This window comes from Rattus norvegicus, chromosome 8, assembly GCF_036323735.1.
Source record: "Rattus norvegicus strain BN/NHsdMcwi chromosome 8, GRCr8, whole genome shotgun sequence".
NCBI lineage: Eukaryota > Metazoa > Chordata > Mammalia > Rodentia > Muridae > Rattus > Rattus norvegicus.
In genome coordinates, this window is record NC_086026.1 from 89,798,979 (window position 1) to 89,816,821 (window position 17,843).

Consider the following 17,843-nt stretch of genomic DNA (forward strand, 5'->3'; position numbering starts at 1 on the left):
TCACCCATGTGGCCCACAGTCACACAGAGGCAAGCACATAAACATAAATAAACATAAGTCTTGGAAGGGGGCGGTGCATATCAGGCACATTAATTTTCTTGCGAAGGATGTGTGTTTAATTCTGAACACCCACGTCAGGCAGTTCATAATGGCCTACAACTCCAGCTCCTGCAAGATCCTGTGCCTCTGGCCTCACCAGGTACGTGCATGTGCTCGCGTGTGCGCACACACACACACACACACACACACACACACACACACACACACACAAACTAAAAATGATATAAATAAAAACTTTTAAAGAGAAATGCTCATCTAAAACAAAAACGTAGTATATTACAATATACACTACTTAGAAGGTATAAACCCCAACATCTCACTCCTAAAGATTAACTAAAAACTATAAACTAGGCAGAGATCACTGCTCAATGAATATATTAACTATTTCACTAATCCCAATAGAAAACCACCTTAGAATAGGAAAAGACTCTGTTTGTCTTGGTGAATACAGAACAAATTGCTTCAAATGCCTTGTGCAGTCTTGCCCTCTCTCAGCAAGGCTGCAGCTTTCATGAACGATTGAAAGCGGTACCAAGAAACATCTGTGTTTTAAATACATAAGAAGAAAATATTTTAAATGACCATGATATTTAAATGTTTTGTTGTTCATGGCCAGAGTTTAATCCATGACTCATAGAGTCATGATTTAAGTGAATTGACCAAAGGTAACCATACACAAAATCTGGCCTTAAAAGATGACTTTTAAAAAAATATGAACTACAGAATTTAGTGGCTTAACAAGTCTAGGTTCATATACAGAATGGAGGTAAATAGCTATCCTTTTGGGATCACTTGTGAGGCATGCGATATCATCCTCACGGTCAGATGCATGAACACTGTTAAGCTTGGCAAAACTGTGAACATTTTTTTCACTGAGAAAAACGTTAGGTAAGATGCTTTTAGCCATGCTTCTCGTTAGTTTTCTTGATTTTATACTTCCTCACATGGCCATTGTTAGAGATCTGGAACCTAGGAAGTTAATAGATCATCCACTGTGTACATGGGGCCGGGACACTTCAGAGCTATCAAGATTTCACAGAACAGACCCAGCTTGAATGAGGCCAAGCCTACCGTGAAGGACGATAACTCAAACAGCATCCCACTGTCCAAACTAAGGAGTCACTTCCAAAACCACTGTGAAGATGGGAGGTGGTAGTGCAGAGTAAGTGTGTCCCAAGCAAGGCGAGTGGCAAGAGAAAGGGCAACGTCTTCAAATGTCCACTGTGCCTGTTTTGAAGGATGGTCCCCAGTCTGAAGTACCTGAAGCCAAGGGACCTTGCTGCTGAGTAGTGGGAATGAAAATGGAAAAGTGAAGTGGGTGTCAGGTAATGGAAGGTTTTCAAAATATCCAGCCTTGGTGTTTAGCAGCAACAAGGCGTTGGTTATCCACTGGATACCCAACACATAGACAGACAAGTACAGCAAAGTGGACAGATATTTCCCCTAGTCGCCAGCAGCATGGTTTGGACGGTAATGGGGCTGAAAGTGGGCAGCAGAAGAGCATCCAGCCAAGAGCTAAAGAGAGCAACAGTGGAGTCCAACTGCTCTTACAGGGAAAGGAAGGAGAGGACACTCCAAAACAGCACACAAACGTGCACTCAAGCGAATCAGAGGATGGATGCCGCACTCGTGGACTTTGATATTTTGTTCAGATAGTGGAGGGAACGACATGGTTTAACCTTAGCACTTCTTAACTCTCGTGAGGAAACTTAGAGCCAGGAAAACAATTCATGATACTCAAGACTCCACTTCAGCAGACGCGGCCTTCACTCAGGGTAGAACACTGTGCTGGTATCTAAAAGGTGCCTCTCCCTGATGGCAGAGAGTATTGAGGGCCTCAGACTGACGGCAGATTCTGAACTTCCACAGGCGTGTGGAAGCCAGCGGTGTAGCCCTTCCTAGGACTGAGAAAGAGGCAGATCATCTACGTCTTACTCTCATAAGTGTCTCAAGACAAAGATAGTTCATCCCCGGCAAACCGTGAGTTTCCTCTCCAACCTGGATGCTCCTAGCAGGCACACTCAGTGTCATTTGCATAAGTCAGTAACACAGGATTGGCCTCACTTATTTTGCAAACCAAGCACATAGCCAGAACTGTGTAGCATGATACACATTGAAATGACAGTGTCACTTCTTTTCCCTAAACACACTGTTTAGTCATCAATCGACTACAGGAACATTTGCTAAAAAGGCTTTCATATTATCATCTGTCAAAAAGGTTCTTTTCCAAATTGGTTTATGGAAGCTCAGGATTTTTTGAATTTTTTTTATTTAATGTGTATTGGTGTTTTGCCTACATGTATGCCTGTGCGAGGGTGTCCGATCTCCCTGGAAATGAAGTTACAGACAATTGTGAGCTGCCATGCAGGTGCTGGGAATTGAACCCTGGTCCTCTGCCCCCAGTGCTCTTCACCATCTCCCTAGCCCCTGGAAATTCTCTCTCTCTCTTTTTTTTACATTGACAAAATAGACACAAATACATTTTTTTGTTTCTTCTTGTCTTTAAAGGCAGAGTCTTACTCTGTAGCCAGGCTAGACTAAAATGTACCATGTAGCTACTCTGTCACTCGGGTTAGCTTTGAACTCACAGCAATCTTCCTGCCTCAGTCTCTCCATTGCTAGATTACAAGCATGGACTTCCAAGTCCAGCATTCAATTATTTAAAAAGTTCTTCAGTATTTTCTTTGATATTGCTCTTAGATTTATTCATCCAAACTCTGCATTATTTGAAAAAATAATTCCATTCTCTTATGCTACACATCGCTGGGAATCAATCAGTGGTTTGATACAGTGGCTATTGTATCAGTGGTTTGTAGCCACAAGCTCTGCATGAGACTCAACATGAAACTGTTCTGTGTAAGCAGTTCTGATGAAAGTGCATGTCACTTCATGGAAGGGGAGACAATACACCCTCAGAGGATACCAGAATTTCCTTCACACAACTGGAAATACACTCTTACTCACACCCACGCAGCTTTCGAAAAGATAAATTTGTTTCCTAAAAGAAAGAAAAAATTCTAAGTTTCTTAAAGCAGAATCTATTATCTGTACAAAGGCAATCACTCAATGTAATTTGTTTAAGTAACACAGCATTCCCAGTGAATCAGCAGCAGGCAGATTTTGTGCGAGTCAGATGCATTTGGGCAACAGCAGGCAAATGAGGTCAGAACCGGCACAAGGTGTCCCGGTGCAATCAGAGAACCCAGCAAACCAAGCCCACAAAGAAGCGGGTCAACAGCACAACAACGCCGGACAGCAGACAGGACATTCCTCAGTCACCTCACAAGCTGCTCAGCTACTTTCAGTAAATAAAAGCTATTTTGTCCCTGGGAAAATGTCCCCTCCACGACTTAGCTAGTTACCCTGGTTGTACTTTCGTCATATTTCTATTACCTGCAGAAACATGAATCACTCAGCAGGGCTAGCTTGATGACTATTAAGACAGCACAGAATGTTGCCTTTAAAAGGGAATCGATATGACTGTGAAGAAGAGAAAAGGTTTTGATTTTTTTTAATAATTCACACCGATTCTAATAATTCCTACACGTTCAGGGGCCAAGCAAGAGACAAAGCAGAATAGGAGCGACCCATCTTCTTGTAGAAACAGATTTCTTACCGGAGTAAGTTGCTACTTGGGGGTGCGGGGGGGGGGGGGTTTGTCTTACCTGTTGTCGACTCCTTAACCAATGGTGTGTTCTTTCGCCGCTGGTTTATCCCTTGAAGAACCCAGTGGCTTGTCCCACAGCCCAAGACTGAGTCCTGAAAAACTAGCCAGCCCAAAAGAAGACTGAGGAAAAAACGCTTTTCCCACTGTGCTAGGACTAGCCAGTAGCTGAAGTCATACAGGAAACAGAGTAGCTGCAGCTTCGCCTTCAGTCAGGATCAGCAGGAATTGGAAGTCGCCTATCTCCCACCCCAGACTTTTGTTTCAAAGTTTTTTCAACTGTTGCTAGGTGTTGTTGGGTTCTGAGATTAGGTTTCTCCTCTGCTGCTCCCCGCACACTGTCAGCGCAGTGACTTTGTTGGGGCGCTGAGCTGCGCGTGCTATATTTAACCAGTGTTCTCAGCAGGCCAGCCTGTCAACAGCTGAGAAGTTTGCAGCCGGCCCTGCTCAGTTCCTAGGCAGCTGGGTTATCAGCCCCGCATCCCTGCTCACCCCGGAAAGATCCCGGGAAGCCGGCAGACCCTTTTAAGGAACCTCTGCTCATTTCACCGAGGTAATTACTGTTTGCAGACTGCGAAGTGGGACTTGGCTTTTTAAATCTGAGAAGGAACAGAGCGGCAGCTGTCTTGGGCAGAGCAATTTCCCAAGGCAATACTCTTCTCAATTAGACTCTTAGATAAGTGTTTTGTTTTTTTTTTAAATGCATTTAATAGTGCGCTGCGACGGTTGAGAAAAGTCATAGTAAGAGATCTTTTCCAAGCAGCTTTCATCATTGGAGAGTTATATTTATAGCTTGATCCCTAACTCCTGAAAGATGTGTCCTGCTGTATATATGAGTGTTTTTCAAATAAGGCTACCGTAAAGGAATGTCGACAGCACTAGGAATATGAAAGTAAAGGCAGGAAGGAAACTCTTACTATTTCCACTCAAGCCATTCATTCAAAGCAGCGCATGGCAAACACCCCAGAAACACCAGGACCGGAGACCTCGCTAGTGGTTGACAAGCTTGAGTCATCAGTAACCCTCCATTCTCCAAAACCAGTGAACAAACACCTCCGACTTAAACTTCAAGTCTGGAGGTTTTTTTTTTTTTTTCCCTCTACTTCATTCTGTATCATAGAAAAGTATGAACCTCCCAAGCTTAAGATTTATAAAAATGTGTGCTTAGTGCTCTAATTTACTATGTATATACAGGAAATTAATGGTGTTCAGGGCTGCTTCAGAACCTTCCCAGAATATTGCCCAGACAAAGCTCTCAGTAATATCCTTTCAAATTTCATTTGTTCAGGCTCGGTCTTTCTGGGTCTGAACTAGCCTTAAGGCTGGGGAGAAGGAAGGAGAAGTGGGGCAGGGGTGTGTGTGACACAGGTGAGATAGCTCAGCAGGTACAGCACAAAAGCCTGGTGACCACGATGCACATAAAGATGGCAGGAATACACAAAGTTGCCCTCTGACCTCTACACTTGTCCCCTGGCACACATGCCTACATGGCGTATACATACATTGACAATCAATAAATAAAGTGTTTAAAGGGAGAAACTGCTGTTAAGCTTCCGTGTGAAAGTAGCTGTATCTTCTAGAACAATAATTGATATTTCATTCACAGTCCCTACAACGGACTGCCTAGTCACAGTCCCAAAAGTAGGTTCTGATACACGTGGACATTATGAATCCAGGCTATGGATGATTCAGAACCATCGGGAGAGCAATGGTTGTTATTATTGTTGTCATCGTCATCATTGTCATCGTCATTATCACCACCACCACCACAAAGGCAGAGATAGCTTTGGAAAATGCACACACTCCTGACATACCACACACAACAGGTCCAAGTGGAAAACCACCAAAGAGAGCTCTGGGAATGTGTCATTTCATCGCTGTAGAATTGGTCTATGGCTGGCTCCAATCCACAATGCAGGGAAGGAGAGTGGAAACAGCCCAGTGTACCTATACATTCCACCAGAGAATAATGTACTAGAACATTCCAGCAAAAGAATAATGGGGCTACATCTTCCACAAATATCCATGAAGGGTTTCCGGATTTGTTTTGTTTTGTATTATGGAAAGTGAATCCCCTGCTGTTACTTTAGCCCTTGGATGAGCGGACCACTATTGCTATTAGCTTTAAACAATGCAGTAGTAAGCCAAAACATACAGAATGTGACTTATAATCAGACTGTTGCCACCTTCAAACTACGTTCTTTTGGTTTTTTTTTCTCCTGAGACAGGCTCTTTGTAGTGCTGACTGTTCTGGATGTGTATACCAAATTGGTCTCTACCTCACAGAGCTCTGCCTGCCTCTGCCTCCTGAACTCCTGTGTGCTGAAGGAGGGCATGAGCCACCACACCCAGCTGATTAAACTGTTCTTAATTATACTAGACACGCAAACATAACAGATTAGTATTCTACTTATAGCACATGCTCACAGGCTCTCTCTCTCTCAGTTGCTATGTCTTCGTGTCTCTCTGTCTCCCTCTCTCTTTCCCCTCCCCCTCTTTCCCTCCCCCATCGTGTGTGTGTGTTTATGTATGTATGTATGTATGTATGTATGTATGCATGCATGTGTTTACGTGTGTATGTATGTGTGAGTGCATACTGTGAATTTATTTCGAAGGCTTTTCCTTCGGGAACAATTATTCAGACTAAAGTAGTTCCTACATTACCCACAGAGGAAGCAGTGCCATTAAAAATTATTAGAAATTTGTGATTTGTGCACAGTTGATGAGGACCTGATTTTCAGCACATGCTGTTCATACATGACTGTTCAGCTGTATCCTCTCCCACGGTCTCAAGTATGAGCACTCTGGGAACCTCTTGAAGAGTAAGCTTAATTTCCCAACTTCAAGGATGAGTCATGAAGATTTTTTTTTTTTTTGCAGATTGCTATCATTTGGAGAAAAAGCAAGTGAATGAAATAGCTGTCAGCACACTATCTCTAGATCCATTTCTAAAACCAAATCTCCCCCCTTGTTTATTTTAAAAACCATAGTGATTTAGTGATTTTCCATCATAAAGATGTATTACATTCTTCAATACATTTGTGACTGACTGGTATGTTTACATTGGCAACGTACAAGACTAGAGAGGTGTCATTCATGATCAATGTTCCACACAGATATGCTCTGTTGATATTTAGTGCCCAACTCTGAGATTTAAGTTTAAGCCTATCAGTAGCAGAAAATATCTCTTATTCCTTGCTGAATATCCGATAATATCAAGGAATCCACTTTCCATAATACAAAACAAAATAAATCCAAAAGCCCCTTATGGATATTTACAGAAGAAATAGGCCCATTATTCTTTTGCTGGAATGTTCTAGCACATTATTTTTTGGTGGAATGTACAGGCACACTGGGCTGTTTCCACTCTTCTTCGCTGCATTGTGGATTGGAGCCAACCAAAGACCAACTCTACAGCGGTGAAATGACACATTCCCAGAGCTCTCTTTGGTGGTTTTCAACTTGGAACTGTTGTGTGTGGTACGGATGTCAGGAGTGTGTGTATTGTTCAAAGTTATCTCTGCCTTTGTAAAAATGAATGGATGGATGGATGGAAGGATGGAAGGACGAACCAGTTCACTCCTGGTGGTTCTGAAAGGTTTTCTCAAAGAAAAAGGAAAGCTTAACACATACAAAAGTGCCTCCAGGCTCTGTGTACACAACTAGATCATCATTAGCCAGATGCACACGGTGGAAAGAAAGTAAAGTGTTCCTGCACATGACTGTCCTCCCAATACTCGGAAGGCTAAGGCAGTAGGATCAGCAATTCAAAACCAACCTTAGCTACATACTGAGTTTGAGGTCGGCCATGGCTACCTGAGACTTGTCTCAAAGTAACCATGAAATAACAACAATAATAATTATAAATAAAAATGATGAAAAGAGACACTCGGGTTAAAAGTCAAACATTTTTAATGTTTAAATTTCCTGCAAAAATAATAGATTTCCGGATACAAAAAAAAAAAATCTTGGTCACTGTAATGACTATTCCTGGTTGTCAACTTGACTATATCTGGAATGAACTGCAATCCAGAATTGGAGGACTCAACTGTGATCCAGATTTTGAGGCTGGAAGACACAAGTTTCTGACCTAGATCTTGGCATGAAGATCTTGAGGCATAGTGGCCAGGAAAGCTTACGATCGGGCAAGGTAGTACATGCCTCTAATCCCAGGAGACTGAAGCAGAGATCTCTGAATTCAAGGTTATCCTGGGCTAGCAAGACCCAGATCTAGGCATATTGGTACACACTATCTGCTGAAGGCCTACATAAGGACATTAGAAGAAAGAAGGCTCACTCTTCCCCTGCTTGCATTTACTTGCCAGCACATCTGTTGGAATCTACTTCTACAGAAGAGCAGCTGAAACAATCAGCCTCGTGGGACTGAGCAACTACTAGGTTCTTGGACTTCCCATCCACAGCTGCCCATTGTTGGGTTAGTTGGACTTCAGGCTGTAAGTCATCACAATAAGTTCCCTCAATATAGAGAGACATTCTATAAGTTCTGTGACTTTAAAGAACCCTGACCAATACAGTCACCACGATGTTTATATTTAATTGTCGGCATGACACAGTCTAGAGTTACCTGGAAAGAGAATCTCAATGAAGGACTGTCTAGACAAGCTTGACCAGCATGCATGTCTGTGGAGGACTTATGTTAACTAATGTGGGAAGATTCAGCCCTCTGAGGAAGGTGTTACCCCTGGACCAGGTTGTATGCACATTCCTCCATGGTCTCTGTTTCAGTTCCTGTGTCCGTGTTCCTGCCTTGAGTTCTGTGCTGACTTCATGATAGACGATAAGATAATAGCAGAAATAAACCCTTTCTTCCTCAAGTTACTTTTGGTTGTGGTGTTTTATCACAGAAATAGAAAGCAAATTAAGACAGCCCAGGAGATGGAGTGGGAACTTCATAAGAACTGAGCGACTGGTAACCGGCTGTGAAGCAACACTCTGTAGTCTTGATTCAACCATTGTAATCGTTAGTTCCTATGAACTGTAGCTACCAGCACTGAGCCTCCACAATGCCAGTCCCACCAACAATCAGTTAAAGAAGAGTGAAGGGCTCCCGAACCATAGAGTATCTGTAGATTCTGGGAGACAGAAGAACCCCAGTCTTTAGTTGCCTATCTTCTTCTGAGTCAACCAGGTTCCAATACAGAGCTCTAAAACCCTGGTCACACAGACGTATGGGCCTGGTTCATCTTGGTAGATCAAACAGACAGACAGATGTGTACTTGAGAGAGGGAGAGTAATTAGTGGGCAAGGAAGGGTGAATGGAGTGGTAGGGGAATAGGAAATGAGAGTGTCACAATGCAAAGTATACTTTGTGAAATTATAAAAATATACAAGTAATAAAAATAAAAATTAAAAAATTATTGAACTAGCATCTATTATCTCCTGAAGTTGGGCATGATAGTGTACAACTTTAAGCCTAGAACGTGGAAAGCAGCAGAGGCGAGGGGATCTCTGTGAGTTTGAGTGCAACCTGGTCTACATAGTGAGTTCTGTCTAGGACAGCCATGGCTATACCATGAAAACCTGTCTCAAACAAACATATAGCCTAGGCTGAAGAGGTGGCAGCAGATACAGGTGCTTACCCTCGAGACTGACGGTCTGAGTTAGGTTCCTAGAACCCACATGTTGGAAGGAGAGAACTGACTTCAGTAAGTCATCCTCTGGCTTCTCACCTGCTCTATGGCATAAACACACACACACACACACACACACACACACACACACACGTAAATAAAAATAAAAACTTCGAAAGAGAGGATGTTGTATTTCTAAAAACAAAAAGGAAAATAGAGAACTACCATCCATTGAATGCTTGCAGAAGCTGAGCAGAGTTCTGAGCACTTGACATGCACTGGCTTGCTTAAGTCTTACAGCAATCTTACGACGTAGGAACAATTGCCTACATGTGGAAGGCAACGAAATCCAGGCGCGGGGACACAAAGTAAGTGAGCCAAGGTCACAAACTGGTTGTTAAGTAGTAGAACCAGTACTTATGTCAGAGAGTACGGCTCTGAAAATGTGTGGTTTCAACCTCGTAGTTCTCTCCCGTATTCAGTAATTATAGTAAGTACAGTAATTACTTACATGATCTCTGACAGCTAAACCATATGGACTTTACTACCTCTGAACACACAGACTTTTAACAACAACAACAACAAAATGTTTTGTTTTGTGGTACTGGGGCTTGAGTCCAGGGCACATGTGTTAAGCAAGTGTTCTATCCTCAGCTATGTCTCAAGCCCTAACAAAGTTCATTTCAAACCCAATAGTGCTGAAGACAGAAATCAAGATAATCCCATTAGAAGCATAGTTTTAAAAAAAAAATGAGGACCTGGAGAGATGGCTCAGTGGTTAAGAGCACTGGCTGCTCTTCCAGAGGTCCTGAGTTCAATTCCCAGCAACCACATGGTGGCTCACAACCATATATAATGAGATCTGATGCCCTCTTCTGGTGTGTCTGAAGACAGCTATGGTGTACTTATATATAATAAATAAATAAATGAATAAATAAATAAATCTTATTTTAAAAATTGTGGAGGGGTAACCAGGAAGATGGATATCATTTGAGATGTAAACAAATGGAATGACTAATTTTAAAAAATGTGTATGTGTGAGCTATTTAGCACTTTCTCTTTAAAGAGTGATTCATAATGGCTTGGGGATGAACAAGTTCACTGCTCAGGGAAATTCTAAAAATGTCTTTTAAAAAGACACCCTGGGTCTGTGGTTTGATAAGAATTGAAAAATGTTTATGAGTGATGTGTTCATAACCAAAACCTCACAAAGGCACAAACAACAACAAGAAAAGGCAAAAGGGCATTGGAGAGAAATTTACATTTGGTTATTTGGTGCCAGAACAATGCTGGGGTTTGTTTGTTTGTTTTGTTTTGTTTATCTGGATATAATCAGGTTTTCCATTTGCTGTTAATGTGGTTCTCATGCTATTAAGATTTTGCAGAATTTGGGGCTGGAGCGGCGGCTCAGAGGTTATGAGCAAGGCTGCTTGTCCCGAGGTCCAGATTTCTCGGCAATTATCATCTGCAGCTCCATTTACGGGGGATCTGACTTCCTCTTCTGATTTCTAAGGGCACCAGGAACATATGTGGCACACATACATGCATGCAACCAAAACACTCATATGCATGAAAAATAAAACGATTTTCAAAAGAGGTTACAGAACTTTAGGTTCTGAGAGCTAGCTCAGGGGCAAAAGCATTTGACAACCTGAGTTTGATTCCCTGGACCCACACATAGTGGACAGAGAGAACCAAATATAGCCCAGTTTGGCCTCAGATCCTTTTGTTTTCCTGCCTCAGTCTTCCAAGTTTAAAAAAGAAAGTGGAGAGCAGGGCAAGAATACAAGCAAGCAGGAAAGCAAGGCTGGAGAGGCAGCTCCTGAGCCAAGAGCACTGGCTGCTCTTGCAGAAGACCTAGGTTCAGTTCCCAGCACCACATGGTGGCTCTCAACTATCCCTAACTCCAATTCCAAGATGTCTGATTCCCTCTCCTGTCCTCTGTAGCATGTGCCATGCACACACATAGTACACATACATACATTCAGGCATGTGCACACTCATATACATAAAACCTATATCATTTTTTAAAAAACAAAGGAGCAAGAGAGCAAGCAAGAAAGGAGCATGCATGTTGTGACAGGATCATGTTCTGCAGTGACAGATGCCAGCATCCCACTTTCAAGGAGCTTGGACAACATTGTCCAGCATACGCTTCCTGCTCCCTCTCCTTACACCACAGCCATGCCCCTCTCTTACTCAACACTCTGAACTTCAACAGATGACTTTTAACTGTTTGTGGTTGCTATTGCTCCCGATTTTCTGAGGCAAGATCTCACTATATGTCAGGCAGGGCTCTGTCCATCCTCCTGTCTCCTGAGTGCCAAGACGGCAGGTGCGCACTACTGCATCTTATTCAATGTTTTTTGAAAGAAAGTGGAATTTGTAGCCAGTCTTTTGCTACTTTGTGTATGAGAGTGTGTGTTGGGTGGAGGGGGATGGGGGTGGGGAGGGGGTGGTGGTGGTGGGGTAACATTATCTTTAGCTACTTCCTGCTGATTAGGGGGCTTTAGTTCCTTGGGGAAAATTTGATCTTTGCAGTCAAAATATCTAACTTAGATCTACTTTTAAAATATGATCATTATGTGAAAAGAACCTACTTAACACAACCAACAGCGACCAAGAGGGACCAACAACAACCGATTACAAACACCCACTACCCAAGCCTTCCTGGGCCCTAGCATTTATATACCCTCTGAAAAGACCCAAGAATTCCAAATGTCAAACAATCACAGAAACCATCTACAGCTGGCAAAATCACACCCCTGCTAGAGCGTGGGGCAAATCATAGTCAGCAGCTGTGGACAATCTGAAGCAGCTGTATATCCCAACCTGTGGATTAAAATGAAAACATTCTTATAATACTTCTGTGTTTTTTAAAGAAACCAAAATTACAAAATTGTACAGGGACTCTCTAGAAAACAGAGAATAAAATATGAAAACTGGGAACTGGATACACAACTCCATTTAATAATCAGAGTTTTTTTTCTCCACAGAACACATAGGTTTTTATTAGAATGCTGTTTAGATACCTAGATAAATCCAAACAAATAAGCAAAAATGGTTTTGGCTTGGGTGAAGCCATTAATATTTCTGATCCTAGAATCAGGCAGAACTAGCTTGAATGTTCTAACACCACTGCTTGTGGTCTCCATGAATTTAGTAAATTATTTTCTACTAAGCCTCATTTGCATATTCTGTTAGATGAATAAAGGAACATAAGGTCATGCACTAGGATGCTATCAGAAAGAGGTAGGTTAGGACAGTCACAAAATGACATACTCCATAGCTTTGAGAATGATATTTATCTGCATGGTTGCAGTGGCCAATAGATAAAATCTCTCAAACAAAATGTTGTGAAAGAATCCAGACTCAAAAAGTACACTATGTGATTTCATCCACATAGCTCATAGCTGGACCATGAGAATCTGCAGCATGGGAGCAAGGATGCATAGCGCCGTTGGAAGGTAGGACACCACTGGAACTGGCCAGGAGGAAGGCTCACAGGGCATGAGTATTGCTCTTCTTACACGTTACACCAGTAAGTGCAACCACTAAGATTCATCAAGATGATTCACAAATTTTTCTGTTTATAGGCTTTAATTCTGTGGGAAAACCCTAGACACATGAATACCTGAGGAAACTAGATTTTTGTCTGAGATTTGCTTCTAACCATTCTATTATGGGAAGAGGAAACAAAATGGCCACAGATGCTGATGGCAAGAAGCAGCTACCCATGATGCTGCTCTATGGACTCTCATGGAAACTTTAGGTTTTCTCTAATATAAGGCATTTAAACACTGGTGACTGTTTGCACAAAAGTACATAGTCAACAAATATTAAATATAATATCATTATGAACATAAGAGCTGGGTGTGGTGGGACACAACCTTAATCCCTGCATTCAGGAGCTAACGATGGAAAAATGGGGGGTGGGGGTGGGGAGGGGCATTCAAAGCAATGGAATATAAAGCCAGTTAGTCACAAATTATGATGGATGGATAGATAGTAGGTAAAAACATTTTTGAGGGGCTGGGGATTTAGCTTAGTGGTAGAGCGCTTACCTAGGAAGCGCAAGGCCCTGGGTTCGGTCCCCAGCTCCGAAAAAAAGAATCAAAAAAAAAAAAAAAACATTTTTGAGCTGAACTCTTTGTCTAACTGAATCCTTCCACAGAAGGCACATGAAATTTCAATGGTGACTTGAGAACATTAAAAGAGAATTAGATTTATAGTATCAGTATGCTACTAACAATTAAATTTTTAAAAAGTCAATAAGAAGGGAACTAGAGAGGCCTGCCTGTCTGCCAGAGCATGACAAATACAGAGGTGGATGTTCACAGCCAACCACTGAACTGAGAATGGGGTCCCCAATGGAAGAATTAGAGAAAGGATTGAAGGAGCTGAAGGGGTTTGCAGTTCCATAAGAACAACAACACCAGCCAACCTGAGCTCCCAGGGACAAAACCACCGTCCAAAGACTACACATGGACAGACCCATGGCTCCAGCTGCATATGTAGCAGAGGATGGCCTTGTTGGGCACCAATGGGAGGAGAAACCTTTGGTCCTGCCAAGGCTCTCGATACCCAGTGTAGGGGAATGGTAGGGCAGGAAGGCCTAAGGGGTTGGGGAATGAATGGGGAAACACCCTCACAGAAGCAGGGGAAAGGGAGATGGGATAGGGGTTTATGGATGGGAAACTGGAAAATTTGATATGCAAATTTTAAAAATTAAAATTTTTAAAAATAAAAAAAATTTTTTTAAAAATCTAGAAATTATAAACATGAAGAGAGAGAGAGAGAGAGAGAGAGAGGCCTGCCTGAAGCAGTTAGTTTACCAATTACTGGAAAAGATGCCCTTCCTGCTATTACAAAGCTCATGAGTAAATGGTTTACCTGTTTGAAACTACAGAGGAAACTATCATGGAAGTTAGGCAGCCAAGGAGCACAAGAGCTGCTGCAGCCCTGCCTGTGTATCAGCACTGTGGTCACATGATCAAACATTCAACTGAAAACAGGGAGACATCTTCTGAACATGTGAATCTGCCATTCATCTGAGCAAGCCTTCTTGAGCTCAGTATTTGCATTTATTTTATTTTGTCTTAGGGTTTTACTTCTGTGAATAGATACCATGACCAAGGCAAGTCTTATAAAGGACAGCATTTAATTGGGGCTGGTTTACAGGTTCAGAGGTTCAGTCCACTATCATCAAGGTGAGAACATGGCAGCATCCAGGCAGGCATGGTGCAGGAGGAACTGAGAGTTCTACATCTTCATCTGAAGGCATCGAGGAGAATACTGACTTGCAGGCAGCTAGAAGGAGGGTCTTAAGGTCCACACCCACAATGACACACTTACTCCAGCCCACACCTTCTAATAGTGTCACTCCATGGGCCAAACATACACAAACCATCACACCTCTTTTCTGAAAATGGGGTGGTAAGTCATCTTCTGATGGAGGTTAAACAAATATTCAGGAATAGAAGCCTGTTTCTAAATGATCCGAGAACTTTGTGGCTCTCGTGTCTTCCTCTCAGTAACCCATGCAAGACAAGTCGACAATGGATCAGAGTAGTGGAGAAAGTTCTCTTGAAGCCTTGTGTTAATTAAGTGTACTACAAACAGACACATGGCTGTTAGAATCACTCGGTAGGATGAGACAATAAAAAAGTAACTACTACTGTTCTGTAACAGTAAATATTTTAAAACAAAGTTTGCCTCTGCCATCATGAGTTCCCAGATGCTTCTTTAAAAGACAAAAACAAAACAGTACAGTACAGGCTGAGGATGTAACTTAACATGCAGCACACACACACACACACACACATACACACACACACACACACACACACACACACACACACACACACACACAAACACATGCGCGCGCATACCTGTGCTGCATGCCTTTAATCCCAGCATTTAGGAGGTACAGGCAGGGATATTTGAAAGGTCAACCCCATCCTGGGCTAAATAGTGAGTTCTAGTCCAGCCTAGGACACATGAGACCCTACCTCAAAAAATATGATGTTTAGGGAGCTAGCTCAATCTGTAAAATGTTTGCTTTGCAGACAAAACCTGACTTTGATCCCCAGAACCCACATGGTGGAAGAAGACAACAGAATCCTGAAAGTTGTACTCTGAACCCACACACACACACACACACACACACACACACACACACACACACACACACATACTCACAAGTGTGTACTCCCAGGTGCACACATGTGTGTACATGAATTAACAGATATACATAAAATTAAAATAACAATACAGAAGGTTATTGAGTTATTTGGTGAATTGGAAAGAGCTATACTGAAACGTTGGCGAGAGCAGCAGGCAAGAAAACACAATTGAATGGTGACTATTGTACCCAAAAGGAGATAGGCACAAATATATATGCTTTTTGTGTGTGCACATTGTTTCTATAGAATTCCCTGAAAGTGTAGGGTGGGATGGTATATATCTGAAGAACACGTACTACAACAAGAACAGAAGATGGTTATCTCCCCAGTGCTCTCTACGCTTTTAAACTTCATAAATTCACTATATTTCATAATGAGGGGAAAGGTCATTCACTTCTCATTGGGATAATTTTCAATATTTAACATAAAGCTTCATACTTAGGCCAGACGTGGTTCTTGTCTGTAATCCCCACACCCAGGAGGCTGAAGTACGAGGATGCTAGCTCCAGGCCAGGCTGAACCACGTAAGGTGAGCCTGTCTGCATAGCTTACCTTTCTTGTTACTACTCAGGATTTCAGTAAGTTTGCCTTGGAATAATGTAATTAAGAAAATGAATATCAGTATTTTTATGGTGTGGGTCTGAATTCAAGTTCACTAACTTAATCCCTGTCATTTTGCAACTTTTGTTGTCTGAGATAATCTTACCGTGTACCTCTGGCTGGGCTCTGCCTCCCAACTATAGGAATTATCAGTTTGCACTATTTGCTCACAGAAAAAAGAACAAGATCGTCTTATAGTTTGGGTATTTTTTCCCCCAACAAACTAAGCTTCCTTTGATGGCTATGCACAGGGTGTGGGTTTTCTGCTCTTTTATCTCCATCCCGTATTAATTCTCACAGTCCCTGTGTGTTTCTGCTGTGGCTCCTGCTGTGACATTTCCTTCTAAGCCATGAGCTGTGTTTGGGATCTGCACAGAAATTTTTCGTGGTGTGGGAGGGCATATTTTCTCCTTTGGGGTTTACCTAAGGAAAGGGTGTGGTCATTCTGCTGCAGTTGACCTTAAGAGGGCAAGAAACTCCTTTTTCCTTTTCTTACAAAGAACTAGAACGTGACGTCACTATCTGAATATGTCACTTGGTTACAAAGAGCCTTGGGAAGAGGTGACCATCTGACCCCACTAGTGGGATGATATTTCCCCAGAATGAAGGAGTTTTACCTCCAGAGCTCTCTCCCCTCCACCACCGCCTCTACTTCTAGTGGTGATCTTGTGGGTGACAGGGCATCAGTGCCCTGAGCTTTTAAGGAAATAGCAGTAGGGGGCATGAGGACAGTGAGGTTTAGTCCAGACAATTTTCATTACCTACAATGTGTTACTTGTTATAAGCTTTGTTTTAACATAAATGTCTTTCTTTGCAAAACATATTTCACTGCTTAGGTTTTTCTACATAATTCTAAACTGTTGAAAAACACTGTCAAATATGTGAATATAAGAAAGGACAAATGTTCCTTTTTAAAAAAAAAAGTCGCTGACTTAATTATCTATAGCTTTGCTAAAGAAGAAAAATATGTTTCAGTTTCAAGGCCAATTTTTTTCTTGTTTATCTCCCTCCCCCGCCCCCCCCAAAAAAAACTATTTGATTCTTTGGTGCCTTGGAAATTCAGTCATCTGTAAAACAAGTACATCTGAGTGTGAATTGACATGTGTCAGAAAATAAACCTACACATTATGGAAGCAAGGAGGCTTTATCTACACACTAACACTGTAAACCTCCAGATGTTTTAAAACTGTGAATCAGTGGATGTTAATGAAAGGACAGGCCTTGAGGAATGGAATCAGGAACACAGCTCATCTCAGTGTCAGTCCAGGCCCGCTGACAGGACTAGTCCAACACCAGATTGGTTTCCCCCAAAACGACAAAAATTCCCACATTGTCTTTTTGTGGGGTTGGATTAAAATCTGCCTTAGAAATTATGTCATAAATAGATGTGAACACTAACTTAATACAAGGCTCCCCGATGCAACGCTTCTGAATCGAGAGAGACTTCACCACCCAGCAGCTACTTGGCAATGGCCAGACAAATTTTTCAGTTTCACATGGAGGCTTGGGCTGCTATCCAATGCCAGGACAGCCCCCCAGAGAGGAATCACACTGCCCAAAATATCAGTAGTGAGTGTATGGGTGACAAACTTTGCTCTAGAGAACTAGAGTAGTAGTAGCAATCAGACAAAATGACCAGCAAGAGCTTGGAGTCTGACAGCAATAACGAGACAGAGACATAAAAGCCAAGCAAAGCACAAAGAACCACAAGATATACAAGTAGGAGGCTATAGCTAGGACGGA

The 17,843-nt window shown here is 42.2% G+C and overlaps 1 protein-coding gene across 3 annotated transcripts in view; it reads right to left on the reverse strand.

Moving 5' to 3' along the window:
• Filip1 (filamin A interacting protein 1) overlaps window positions 1–17,843 on the reverse strand; it is a 195,264-nt gene that overhangs the window by 157,470 nt on the left and 19,951 nt on the right. The window contains exon 1 of one of the 3 annotated variants that reach the window (XM_017595468.3): window positions 3,726–4,753. The exons of 1 other annotated variant lie outside the window; for it this stretch is intronic. The gene's annotated coding sequence lies outside the window, so the exon portion shown is untranslated. Of the gene's footprint in view, window positions 1–3,725; window positions 4,754–17,843 lie in introns of those variants that run through there. One more of the 3 variants, NM_145682.2, reaches the window with a different exon arrangement.